This window comes from Sciurus carolinensis, chromosome X (assembly GCF_902686445.1).
Source record: "Sciurus carolinensis chromosome X, mSciCar1.2, whole genome shotgun sequence".
Taxonomy (NCBI): Eukaryota; Metazoa; Chordata; class Mammalia; order Rodentia; family Sciuridae; genus Sciurus; species Sciurus carolinensis.
The window spans coordinates 8,462,998-8,476,958 of NC_062232.1; the positions used below are offsets into that span (position 1 = coordinate 8,462,998).

General features: G+C 36.3%; 1 protein-coding gene across 5 annotated transcripts in view; it reads left to right on the top strand.

The window, feature by feature from the left end:
• Positions 1–13,961, top strand: part of Frmpd4 (FERM and PDZ domain containing 4) — a 975,050-nt gene that overhangs the window by 418,179 nt on the left and 542,910 nt on the right. The gene's annotated exons all lie outside the window — the stretch shown is intronic.

The following is a 13,961-nucleotide window of genomic DNA, read 5'->3' on the forward strand; positions in this document are numbered from 1 at the left end:
CATTCAAGAACAGTACTTTCCAAACTTTAGTGTTCATCAGAATCACCTAGAAGGCTTGTTATAATCAGATTTCTGGGCCTCACCCCTCATGACTCATTATATCTAGGATAGGACCAGAGAATTTGTACTTTTTAACAAGTCTCTATGTGATGCTACTCATCCAAAGATCAGAGTTTGCTATAGAAGGTCCACAGAGATAACAGAAGAAGAACTTAATGGAAAGATTAACATCAGATGCTCTTCCAACTGTTCCTGTTGTTTAAATGGATAGATTATTTTAAAAATCTGTCCTGAAAAGAAATAATGGAGAGTGTTCCAAATTTAAAAAGTAGTGTTTTACTTCCATTTAAGGAATGGTAACAATGGTATAAAACAAGAGCAAAGATCAAGTGGGAGATGGAAAACAATACAAAATAAGAAAAATGAGAACTGTTGCTTCCTATTTCTAAATCAGTTCTTACATTTTTGCATGTGTTTGTCCATCTCAGGGCTTGATAGATTTGTTTTCTAAATTGAACTGCTAGTTTTTATAAAATAAATTAACTTTGAAAGCTTTGTCATTTTCTGCATACAGCTTTATGACCATCTTGAATTATTATTAGTTGTCTTATTCTTCCTCCAAAATATTATCAAAGAGTTTTTTAACATCACAGACATTTAGGTGCTAAACAGTCATTTGTTTAGACAGACATATATGCCTTTTGGAGAGTACAGGGCTCCAGGTCACTGTGAAGTGACAGTTGAAAAGAGTAGCTGCAAAGGGGCATAAGCTCATTGGATAATTTATAAATTGTCTGATTCTTTGGTAACAACCTGAAAAGTAAAGATAAGCAAGATTTAGATCTTATCTACCTACCCTGGCTACCGAGGTGGTGTGTTAAAAAATGAAAATGAATTTCATATCAGAGTTTGTATAAGTAACTAGTGAGCCAGCCAAAAAACAGCAAAAAGAGAAAGAAAAAGAACAAACGTACTACTTTTTCTTAGAAGGTCAGTGAATTACCTGTGTAGTACCACTGCTGAAGAGTTCTCCTTGCAACAGACATGGTCTCACATATCTATCTGGATTTGTCAAGCATCTTCTCTAAAGTGAGTGAGGGTGAGAGATTATGCACAGAACAAAATGGCAGTGTTGGAATTCCAGCATTACTCTTGGGTGTTTGTTAGTTTTGCCCAATTATTTTATTTTCTAAGGTTAGGAACTTTATATTCTCATCTCACCTACCCCATTTCCAGAACACCACTTATTTCATCAATGAAAATAATTTCTGACCCCCCTCATGTTAATTAGCAAAACCTCTGGTACGGACTCAGATAAGACATTATAAGTGTTTGCCTTTGCATCTCTGAAGTGTGGATTCCTGATTAGGGGGCTTTACATATGACCTAATTATTTCTAGGATATGAGTTAGGATGAACCTCTAAATGAATATATTCATATACATACACTGGTTTGTCCTATTTATAAAAGAAGTTAGCAGTGGTGAAGCATTAAATCCCTTGTGTTAATTATAGTTGGACTTAAATAATTGGGGGTGCCCCATTATCAAATGTATTTGTTATAGGTTTGGGGGTAAAGGAAGAAGTTTGAGTATTATTTTTCTTTACTGAAGTGCTGTTATGTAAAATTTGGTGTTTCATATATGATTTAGGTTTACATCAAGAAAATGTTATAAAAATGATTGTAGCATTTTCTAATTCTGTCTTAAAGATGCAAGATTTTATAATCTCTAAAGAAATAAAGCTAACAAGAGCAAAAGCATGCTGAAAAAGCCTGATGGATCTTTTGCAGAGGGAATACTGTTTCTTTTCACACTTCCCTATTCCTAGTACAACACTTGGGTAATGCTGATAGCAAGAAAGCCCTGCATTTAATTATTGAAAACAATGCCAACATGAAATGGAAGTTCTCAGTGCTGTCTTCCCCTTTCATCCAAGATCATTTAATTTGCCAAATAATTTGAGTGAGGGATTGTGGCTGAAAGGTTAATAGAAGCCATGTTGCCCTTGGCTTAATTCTGTCCTTTCTTTTTATGTCATTTGATGTTCAGATCAGACTTTAAAATTCAAAGATATGGCACATGTGTTGTGTGTCTCTTATGTGTAAAATACTGTGCAGATTTCCATTTTAAAAAAAATACTGAGCATATAGGCAGATGAGTCAAAATTAAAATGAACTTGACAATTTATGTCACTGAATTTAAAATTTTATTTTATTCCCTCACACTCTCAAATTCACTGAGTGACTGTCTGGAAGGGCATGACCATATAAATACCAGTACTAATGGTAGACTGTTGAGACAGTGTGACTCTTTGGGGGTGGGTCATAAAGACCACCCACATATTTGGTTCTAGAAGAACCCATGGGACTCAACATGCAGTGGTACATTCAACATTATTTGTTTATTAAAGCAACATAGCAAGGGTACACAGTGGGATCAATAAGGACAAAGGGCACAGGCCAAGTATGGAAGAATCCATGTGCAGGTTTGCCATCTTGTCCATAAATGAGGCCCATGAAGCACTCTCTCCCTCCCCTTGTAGGGACAAGGAAGCACCAACAATTGCAGTTTTTCTGAAAAACTGCAGGGATGCTCATCTGAAATTCAGAGCCCAGATATTTTATTGGTATCTGGTTATATGATCACAAATATCAGCCAGTTAGTAAAATTATAGACTCTCTGAAGCAGGGCAGGTGCTCAACACCCTTGTGGGCACAACAACCTGGTAGCATGGGGAACTTCTCAGAAGCTGAATTCCCAGAAGGTAGCCAAAGCCAACCCTGCATCTGACCTTTCTACAGGTAACAGCTTAGCCCTACAAGGTTTGTGCTTCCTTGCAATACTACTTACATGTTTAATGCTATTGTAGCTTATTTCATATAATAGTTGGTGAATGTATATTTGTTTGAAAAACTACACTAGAACATCAGATCAGATCTTTGAGGGCAGAAGTTATAGGCTGTTCATCCATGTTTCCTGGCAGCTAGAATGAACCTGAAGGTGGACTTGAAGGGAAATCTAGTTTGTGGGCTAAGTGCATAATCTATCAATAGGAAATGGATTTTAGTCCTGTGTGTAAATTGCAAATTAGATGATACTTTAACTATGGGCATAATTTATGGATGATAAAAATTTCATCTTCTGAATAGAATTCTTGTAGCGTGGCCACAAGAATCTTTGAGGAAAAACGCTTCTAGACTCTCCAAGATCTAAATTACTCTCCATTACTAAATACTTAACATTTTGTGTCATTTCCAACTTCTGAGTCAGTTGTGCAACAGTGATCATAATAAACATGTGCAAGGATAAGAATTGTTGTGGTGGGTTTGGGTTGTGACTCAGTGGTTGAGTGCTTGCATAGCAGGTGTGAGGCACTGGTTTTGATCCTCAGCACCACATTAAAAAAATAAATTAATTGTGTTCATCTACAACAAAAATATTTAAAAAAAAAGAATTGTTGTGATGTTTAGGCAGTGTTAATGGAGCCATCCTGTGTTTGCATTGGCAATTGGCTGGACCCTTGCTTGCCCCAGTCCCCACTGCCATTACACTTTGCTTTGGATTTAGGATGGAACAAATATATATCATGAGGGTGAGCTTTGGTTTATGGCAGAACATCACAGAAATTACATTGAAAATGAAAAAGGAAAACAGAGAAGAGAATATGACTGGTTTTCCACCAAATCTGGGACAGTTGAAGTTCTAGACAGTTTGCAAGAGTCTGAATCAGGCTTAGTAGATATTTCCCATCTATATAACCTCAGTATATATCTTAACTATATCTTATGGCTAAATAAGGGGTGATTGATACTGGTGAACCAACCTGAAACAGAAAACATTTGTCCTTGAAAAAGAAGTTTCAAAATTTATGAATAAAGAGGTTAAAATATGTATATTTGTATAGATAACTATACAGGAGCATGGAAGTACATGTGGTCAGGTTATGATGGAGGACAAATTGGTTTTAAACAGTTTCTGAAAAGAACATCAGCAGACATTAAAATGTGTATTTTTTTCTCTTTTCAAATTGAATTACCTCAAATGTGAATATATAAGAATCACATTAACAGTAGAATTGAATCATTATGAATGCTAAGGTCCTCTTTAACCTTTTATGAACTGTTTTTACAAATGTGTAGGAAATTCTACAAGTCCCATCAGAAAATGGAATATTCTATTTTTATCACGTATTATGGTTTAATGAATGCTACATGTGTATTTCGTATCAGTCATCTCTTTTCAAATGCCTATATCAGTCATGTGTATTTTAAATTAAAAGCGCTGTTGAGGTAAGCAAACATGCCTATACTAATTTACCCAGATGTACATTGGGAAACAGTCCGATGACTGTCCATGGACTCTGAAGACCAGAAATGACCCTGGCATAAATCAAATAATGATACTTTAAATCTTGGTTTCCTCTACCATAAAATGGGGCTGTACAGATTCAGTGAGATAGCAGCTCATTCAACAACTGCAAAATAATAACTCAAGGTAAGAAATTATTGCTATTGTCTTTACACCTGCACATAGATATTTGGAAGCACCCCAAATATGCCTGCTTCTGATCTTGTGCTCCATTTCTACTCATTGCTTTCTCAGTGGAAATAGGGACGTTGGGAGAAGGCAAAAAAGAGAAGGGGGCACAAGGCTGGAAGCTGAAATAATGCACAAACAATGGTGAACTTGGACAATTGTGCCCTTTTTTTCCCTCAAAGACCTTGCTATAATACTGGCTGCAAAGGTAATTTTCTTGCGTATACGCTGAGGGTGACCTTTCTACACAAACAAGATTAAGAGCAATCTTGTGAACAGACTTGATATCTAGTGTATTCAAATCACATGTTCAAAATTCTGTTTCTCCCTTATCTTTTAAGAACTTGAAAATCAATCAAAATTTTGAAGTTACTTTTTAAATGCCTTTCAACAACATAATTAAATGATTTTAAATACTTAAATAATATTTCTGTGATCTCTTTTTGTCCTTCACTTGTCTTCCAAACACTTTAAGTACTTCAATAACTTTTATAAAAATAATATTTTAAACTTATAGATGTGTTTCATGGTCTTAAATGTTTCAGTCCAATTTACAAACTCATTTAACATTAGTAAGCCAGCCACAAAGTCAGCAGTTATTAAAATATACATTTTAATTTATTTTCTCTTTATTTTATTTTATTTATTTATTTTAGGTATTATGGATTGAACTCAGGGGCATTTGACCACTGAGCCCACATCCCCAGCCCTATTTTGGATTTTGTTTAGAGACAGGGTCTCAGTGAGTTGCTTAGCGCCTCACTTTTGCTGAGGTTGACTTTGAACTCTCGACTCTCCTGCCTCACCCTCCGAAGATGCTGGGACTACAGGTGGGCATGATGGTGCCCAGCTTGTCTTTATTTTATTGGTGCTGGGGATCAAACCAGGAGCTTTATGCATGCAAGGCAAGTGCTTTACCACTGAGCTACATTCTAGCTCTTATATATACATTTTAAGTTAGAATTCCTAAGCTACCCTATTGTAATGTCAAATTCTCTTACTACTCATAACACCAAATATATACAGATTAATTTTAAACTTAAGTATATGAATAGTTTGAAGATTGATTTACTCCATAATTTCTATACTTATTTCTAGACCTTTCTGAGATTAAAAGATACCAGATAAGGAAAAACAGTCAAGTTGGGGTTCTATACTGGTTCACCCAGTTTTTAATTAAGGCAGAGATACCCAAGCCTAGTCTTTATTCATACTTGTGACACTGATGAGCAATGCATTTGCTGCTAACATCTTGTTTATTTCTTGACCAGTGATTCTCAGTCTTTAGTCTTTCCACAAATCACCTGGGAGTGTTGTTAAAATGAAGGTTTGTATTCAGTGGGTCTGGGTGGGTCCTGTGATTGCGTACTTCTCAGGAGTTTCCAGGGAATTCATGTGCTACTAGTGCAGAGACCACACTGGAGTAGTGACGCCTTAGATTCAAGTGGCATTTTTTCATCTCCTTCCAGAGGACTTCCTTCCCCACTCTCCTATTTAACTTCCTTCACAGTTTGATTAGTTTTGCATTTCTTTGACTCTCTTAAGGCATTCAAATGTCATTTCCATTAGACTCTGCATACTTCTCCAAGCTTTGTGTCACCATGGTCATAAAATTAGAAGAATCCTTGAAGATTAAAATTACTTCTGCTCCTTTAAAGGGGAAAAAAGATTGTTTTAAAATAAATGCATGGATATATTTCACCAGGAACAAAAATTAGAAAGGATGGGGGGATATTGTTGCCAGGGTGATAATTTAAGCTGTGTTGAATGAACATGAAGTTTTATAAATATAAAATGCAGAATATTGAAAAGCTGGTTTCTGCATTTAAATGACTTTTTAGGTTATTTCTAGATACTATGTTTTGATTAAATGTATTAATAAAGGTATTGTTTTTTCCCTCTTTTCTTTTCTGTGTTTGTTTGAGACATCAGGACTCTGCCTCCTCTCTTTCCCAGTAGTTCTTATTGTTAGGAAATGCAGCTCCCATCTCTGGATACATTCCACATCAAATACCTGAGAAACAAGTGATCTTATATAGTATGTCAGCTTTTTATTGAAACTAGCTAACATCAGATCAAATTTCTAACTAACATTTGTTTTTTCAATAAAGTAGACAATTTAAATTTTCGGAAAAATTGTGTGTCCGTATGTATGTGCATACAATGAAAACTTGGCTTAAATGTTTTGGTGTGAATAGCATAGGAGGCAGTGAGCAGCAAGCCTCTGCTCTTTTCAGTTCTCAAACCCTTCATCACTCTGTGGTCTTACCAAAAGGTCTGAATAACACATCTCTGTTATCTGCTTGGCCCTATAGGCAGTTACATTTGTGACTTTAGTAGAACTGGGTCCCCTTATACAGAGGATCTTTGTACCTTTGTACCTTTGTATAGCCTTCCTGTAATAAGTTTCTGAATTTAAATTTCCAAGTAGTTTGGCCAAGCAATTCTACTTTGTAGAAATGTGCCAAAATATTTAGTTGGACAAGTGTACAGTTTTGTTTGATGTTCATTGTGGCATCAATCATAACACCATGATATTAGAAATCATATAAGTATCCAGCCATATGGATCATTTACACAGGTGAAATATATTATGTAGTCATTGCAAATCTCTATTAATCATCATAGAAAATAACTGCATGGGAAAAGCAGGCTACAAAGAAGTGATTATAATGGAATTCCATTATTGCAAAAACTTGTGTGTTAAAGTATAATTTTCAAAACAAGGTAAAATCATGAATCTCACATGGATATAAAATAAACACATGCCTAAGATTTTTATTAAATTCATTATTAATGATGACAAAATGTTACAGTAGTTCAAAGGAGAATCCAAATAACAGAGACATTTATGGACTAGGAATATTGAAATTAATTTGCAAATGGTTGCAAAAGTAACTTCTACAGTGGAAAAGGTAGTTAGTTTTACCTTTATAGAATTTATTTCCTTTACTATAGTTATTATTTTTCATTGATATCAGTTATGTACAACTTAGAGCATTACAAAATAGCTCAAAGAAAACTAAAGGCACAAAGTCCCCATACAGTCATAATCAGGCAACTTGAATAGGTATATTTTCTAGTGTGCAGCCTAAACAATGCAATTTTCCCTTAAAGCACAAATTTTCTCCACATATATATTTATATATGTGTGTGTTTATGTGAGTGTGTATGTATATTAAAGTCTGGAATGATGACAGAAAAATGCTAAGTTATCTATGTTCAGTAAAATTTGTGTTGTTATTTTTGTCTTTTTTAGTTTTGTATTAAAAGAGCATATAAAACTTTTCATAATTGAAAAAAGAAAAATCAACTTCTGTGTTGGAAAAAGATTATAAATTACCTCAAGTATTTAGTAAATCCTTCAAAGCAACAATTAGAAAACCAGAATATGCTATCTTTCTACTGTCTGTAGGGTACTGTAAATAACTGGGTGAGAATGCGGGCCAGAGTATGTGGAGTGGTCCACATTCGCCTTGCTAACCTGTTTCTGGTTACTCCTCCAATGGATTGCTTTATATTCAGCCTAAAATATGCCACTGGAAGGAGTTGGTGATGAAACCAAGGTGTATTAGCATGTCAGAAGGTGTGTTTAGCTTTTAACACTCAATAAATGAAGTGGAAAGAAGTTCCCAGGGTTTTCTGTGCCTTTTTATGATGAGTCAGGACAAATCCTGTTTACTGATGAGCAACTTCTAGGAGGGAGGTGTGAGAATGGCAGTGGCTTGCATGGGGTGTCAAAAAGGAAGATGCTTTCAGAACTGCATGTGATGACAGCTACTAGTAAATAGAGACTTCAGCATTCATGCAGTATCCCCCCACCCCACCCCTCCCAGATTAATGTGATTATTTAGAGAACTCATTTGAAAATTAAACAACTCTCTTTCCTCAGTTCTATACTTCTAAAGAGAAAATAAACATACTTATGGCTTATGTGATTCCAGAGTGTTTGCCTAGATATCAGTGATTGCCTAGAGATTTGTCCCCTTTCTCTGTTCTGGGTGTTTTTCTTTTTGTCCCTCACATGCTATTGTACTTATGATCTAATCCTCACTTCCTTACATCCTGACAAACAATGTCTCCTTCTGGATGCTAGGTATTTTCTTGTAATCCTCATCCTGACTGAGATATTTGCAGAGAGTAGGTTGGCCCACATTTACAATACAGTTATGAATCTTATTGACAGTGCACATGGAATGCTTTCAATAATCCCAGAAGCTTAAATTTATAGCCTGTAGTATCAAAATGATTAAGATAGCATCATTTGTTAAACAACAGGCTCATGTTCTTCCTTAGTTTAGCTAAGAGGAGATATGAAAATGGGTGCCAAAATGTTTTTGTTGAATGAATGAACAATGTTTATTCATATTAAATTCTATCACTTTTCTGTAGTATTGGTGTCAGTGGTTATGTAGACATTCTGCCTTCAGAAGGAATTGCTTCACTCCTAAGATTTTTTTTAGTTGTAGATTGACACAATACCTTTATTTATTTATTCATTTAGCGTGGTGCTGAGGATTGAATTCAGTGCCTCACACATGCTAGGCGAGCTATCTACCACTGAGCTACAACCTCAGCCCCTATAAGAAACATTTTTGAGCAGGAAGTATCCATGTTTGATTTGTAGGTTTAATCCTAAAACCATACATCTTCTGTGATCCTGGATGTCCTTCCTATCATGCTCAGAGCACCAGTTCTTATGGCAGAACTGGCTTTGGGAGCAAAAAGGCAGGAGGCAGATTTTATCTTTGATGACTCTATGACTATACTAGATAAAATAGTGTCACCTAAGAGTCTGTATCCACCCAGTACCTGTGAATGTGACTTTATTTGGAAATAGGATCTTTGCTGATATAATCATGTAATGATGGGTTAATACTGGATTAGGATGGACCTTAATCTAAAAGCTCCTATCCTTGTAAGAGGGACACATGAAGACATGGACAAAGAGATACAGAGGGACAGATGCCATGAAGTTGCTAGCCAAGGAGTACCAAGGATTACTCAGTACTACCTGAAGCTAGAAAGAGGCAAGGAAAGATTATTGATCTGAGATTCTTCCCTAGAACCTTCAGAAGGAGCATGGCCTGATGACATCTTGATTTCAGACTTTTAGCTTCCTCACTGTGAGAATAACATTTTGTTCTTTCAAGTCATGTATTAGTGATAATTTGTTGTGGAAGCCCTGGAAAAACCAATACAATGCCCGCCCCCCTTTATGGTGATATTATCCTTTCTTCCCTAATATCTCTTTCCTTTTATTCTCTACCCTTATCTTATAGCTTTATTCATATATAAGTCAAGGTTGAGTAAGGTAAGCAGGAAGCACTTTAGGTATATTGATCAAGAAGAGGTTGAATACAGAGAGTTTTCTGTCTGCAATCTGTTGGGGGATTAGGTAGGGAAACTCTTGTTAGTTTAATGAACTCAGAAAGTGCAGCAAAGTTAAGAAACTGCCACCTAGACACAGTCTTAGCGTCCTTTAGGACTTAATGGGGTCACCATCAGAAAGATGCTCATGAGTTGCCAATAAAACCCCGTATCTGTCATCTGTCTCTTACTCTTCCCGTTGCAGGCTTCAACCACTGACTGTCATTGACAGAATATACATGGGAATACTACTGCTAAGGGGAGCTGGGAAATGTTCCAGACTCTCAGCCCCAGTGGTACTGGGAGGAGTTTCAAGGGGAGGGACAGAACTAAACACATCCTTTCTCTCAAAACAAATACAAAAGTTCTTGATTCTCAGAAAGATTCTATTGATCTCTTCATTTATACCAAAGTATTATAGGCCAATAATACCTTAAAATGTATATATACTTTTTTTCCTCAGGACTATTTGTACTTTCACAACATCAAAGATTTATTTCAAAGAAGAAAATTCATCTAATTGACACTTGGTTGGAACAGAAACTCACTAACAGCAATATTTCATGAGAAGTCTTCAGAGATACAATGAAATTTTAGATAGAAATCTTTGCTGTTCAGAATTTTAATCTAGTTTGGTATTTTCTTTGCACAAAATTTTTTTTGATATTTTATTTTTACACAAATATAGAAGAGACAAATTCTTTCTGGTTAAATGAATCATGTTTTTTTCAATTCTCAGTTACTAGTGGTTTTTAGTGGTGCAATTTTGATTTCTCCCTTGTTCTCAGGTGACATTTTGCAATGTCTGAAGTCATTACTGGACTTCACAACTGAGGCATAGAGTGGGTAGAGGCCAAGATTGCTGCAAGATTGTGCATTGTGCTACAATGCACAGGACAACCCCCAGCTCCCAAATGAAGAATTACCCAGCCTAGACTATCAATACTGCTGCACTTGAGAAATGCTTTTTTTTTCTGTATATTGCCATTTTGTAACCTGGGTCTTTCTGTCTAGATCCCGGGCTCTGGTGGGACTACCTGCCCTTGGATACTCTTTGATGCCCTTGCTACTTGAGTCTACTGCTTTATCTTCCTCACTGACCTCTGAGACACCCTGCTGGAAAGTGAGGCTGAGGCATCCCCAGATTTCCTAATTCAAAACCAAAGTACTAGCAACACGTCCTCCACCTTTTACCTGCTCTTTTATTGATGTTGTTCCATTCAGAGATTCCCTGACCTTCAAAGCCGCCTTCTTACCACAATCGACTTGGCCCTCATCCTGTGCAGTTCCTTCTCCAGAGTCTCCTCACGAGTCTAGAAGGTGTGTTCTCTTCTCTTCCCTTTCTCACTCTCCCCTTCACACCTGCCTTTTGTCAAATGCTCTACATCCTGGTATTTTACATCTTTTCATCTTCTCTTTATTACCTTCCTTGATTCATTGGAGAAAAGCTGATGGTATAGAAATCTGCTCTTCTCCCCAAATCCCTTCCTGCTAATTTATGAACACCTGCCTCTCCCTGTCCAGAGTCTCTCTTCTGAGTTTGCACCTGTTGTAAATTGCTCCATTCATGAATTGGGCTAATGATTATATTTTTTGTCTGGTTGTGGAATGATGGAGGAGTCATATCTGTGGTTACCACAAAATAAATTCTTGGAGGAAAAAGAGGTTCCTATAGTGCTCTTTGACCAATCTGGTCACAAAGGCAGGGCTAATTAAGTGCTAAAGGAAGGTTTTCTAATTATAAATGTGATGATATCCCAGGATGGAAGACAATTTTAGAAGCCCACAAAGGTTTTTCTCACTGTACCCAGATAGATTAAATTATCCAAGATAGATGAGGATATATCCAATTCTCAAAGATTTCCAGAGAGAAAAATTTCACAATCTGTTCCAGCTATTAACTACCCTGTTATGAAATTCTTTCTTCCACATAGCCTACACCTACTGCCTCTTAAGGAATCAACATTGTGTAAAAATACATAATAATAAATTTTGAAATATGAGTAAGATTTTCTTTTTATATGAGAAATTTATATAGTACAATTTCCCTTCAAGTTAAGAGGATTTTTATTTTTATCTGAAGAAATTGCTAAGCCAGGACTTTTGGCAAGGGGTTTGGAATTCAGGATAAATGAGTAGCTGGAGAAGACGATAGATTGTATGAGGTAAGAAAAATGGTTTAATTCATTCCATGCACTCTCAGGGTGTTACTGCACAGCCAACTTAGAATGCCGAAAGCACTTTTAGGATGACTTAATGTATTGGGGTGTTTATTTCTTTAAAGGAATCATCTTTCCTTCTGTATTAAAATGGTGCATTGTATTGTTTCCTTCAAAACTTCCTACAGGGCAGCTGTTTAATTATGCAACTTCACAGGCAGTTCTGTTTACCTCAGCATTACCCCTTTCCTTGCAGAAATGAATTTTCAAGATTTGTGCAATTTATTCAGCAAACAAGGATTGAGCTTCTCTTTTGCGCTTAGGTACCATGTAGGCTAATTATAGATTCAGGGAAGAAGATGCTGTCTTGACCTGCAAGGGACTTTAGAGTTGAGCAGGGAGTTCAGACATGTAAATAAAGAAGTTCTGGAAAGGCCTGTGGACTCTGTGCTAGTGGCTTATGTAAGGTACAGTGGGAAATATTTGCTACATAACTTTCTATTCAGTATGCTTTCAAGAGCACATGCCTTTGACCTTAGATAAATCTGGCAAAAAAATCTGGTTTTTATCACTGTGTGATCTCTCTGAGCTCAGAATCTACTCTTGTAAATGGAAAGAAATCATATCTGCCTTAAAGATTGTGGTGATTAAATAATGTGGCTTAAAAGTGCAAAGCAAAGAGCCTAGAACTGCATAGGTACTTTGTAAATATTATTGTCTTTTGTTTAATGATTTGAAGGCATTGTGAGGGAATTTTATTCTTTTGTTGTTGTTGTTGTTGGCGGGGACAGGCAGAAGCTGGCTCCCAACATCAAAATTACTATGGTGCATTTGTGGACTCTCCTAAGTCATGAGGCAGAGCCAGCCATTCTTTAGAATCTGAAAATGGCATAGATCCATCTTTGTGGCCTTCTTTGCAGCTACCAGTGGGGCATACATCCAAACAGACCCAGTAACACCTGTCCTTGAATTACTGGTTTGAGATTTTGAGAAGCAAGGCCTACCCAGAATCTTTCTGATAAGTCTTCATGGTAGTGGCTCTTCTGACTAGTCTTAGAGGTCTCAGTTGCTGCAGCTCTAGAAGAGAGGGTATCCGTGGTGCAAGTTTCAATGTCTGTCCTCAGTGGTGGCAGCTATGGTAGTATCTTTACTCTCCTAATTTGTGATGTGATTTTAAATATTGATCCTGAGTGCAATGCATCCTACTCTGGCTCTTATTATTTTCATGAATCACCATCACTAATGACCAAATATCCTTGAGTGAATCCCTTTTGAGCTTGTGTCATCCACATTCTATTTCTGTTGCTTACAACTAGAACTTTCGACTGATGAAAATATTTTTATAAATACCATGATGATTTTGTTTGGTTATACAGTGATGTTTTATATGCTATCAAATACAGAAAACTAGTTTCCTTCTATGTTAAGTAGACTTTTATAATGATCCCTTTTCAATTGTTTTGCATTTTTCATTTTTGAACTTTAATCTTCCTTTGCTGTCACATGTCATTTCTTATTAGAAAAATAACAGTATACCTGGGTTTCCAATTTCTTGATGCTAGATCTACATGACAGGGAGATGGATAAACCTTGTAGAGTTGCCAAAACCTATAATGCCATATGCAGAGAGAAAACAATTTAGATTTTCTCTTTTTAGCTTGAAAAAAAATGCCTCACTATTTTTCATTAATATTCTATTCTATAACCTGACTATTAAACTCCAAAGCTCTTTGCTACAGATAGAAATTTCCCAGTATTTTAGCCAGTACTGCAAAGTAGAAGAAAAGGAGTACCTCTTTTAGTATTTTTCTTAAATAATCAAAGGCTGGGTGTGGTGGTGTATGCCTGTTATCCCAGTGAATCAGGCAGGAGGATCACACGTTCAAAGCCAGCC